The following is a 582-nucleotide window of genomic DNA, read 5'->3' as shown; positions in this document are numbered from 1 at the left end:
ACTGGTAGTAGCCACAAACCTATATAATACCAGACCGTTATGCCATGCACGCGCCATGAGCTCTGCCGTGTAGGTTTCGCCGACCACATGAAGTCACATGCCATGAGGTGGGCCGCGCCTCATATACTTCTCCTCATGTTATTACACATCACTGCTATGTCATTACTTTTGTTTACTTATTTTCTAGTTCCGTTTCCTACTTAAACTTATCTTCCAATCTATTAGTACGTAATGTAATACACATCACCTATAGAATGCTCCTTATCCTTACTAGTCATTATACGAATTTGTAATAGTTTTCCTTCCAAATTTATCCATGGGCCTGAATTCTCTGCCGGCGGGATAAACTATATAAACACCGGCTCGAGGGTGGGTAGAATCAGTACCACTATAGACGTCGAAGGGAGAGGAACTAATCGTTTTCGGTCCGAATCGCCTCAGGGGAAACCTTTTTTTTCCAATGTATATAAACTGGTTTTGAGTGACGTGTTTTAGGAGAAGGGTTGTGCATATTTGGCATTGTTTGGTGATTTTGTGAGTTTCTTTTGCCTGTCTTAGTAAGGCGATTAGACAGGTCCATGA

General features: G+C 41.9%; 1 protein-coding gene across 1 annotated transcript in view; it reads left to right on the top strand.

Moving 5' to 3' along the window:
• Positions 1–582, top strand: part of LOC119587802 — a gene marked incomplete in the record, with an annotated part of 9,646 nt that overhangs the window by 1,617 nt on the left and 7,447 nt on the right.

This window comes from Penaeus monodon, chromosome 23 (assembly GCF_015228065.2).
Source record: "Penaeus monodon isolate SGIC_2016 chromosome 23, NSTDA_Pmon_1, whole genome shotgun sequence".
Lineage (NCBI taxonomy): Eukaryota > Metazoa > Arthropoda > Malacostraca > Decapoda > Penaeidae > Penaeus > Penaeus monodon.
Note: the sequence above shows the minus strand (reverse complement) of the source record. Positions and strands in the feature narration are given on the sequence as shown.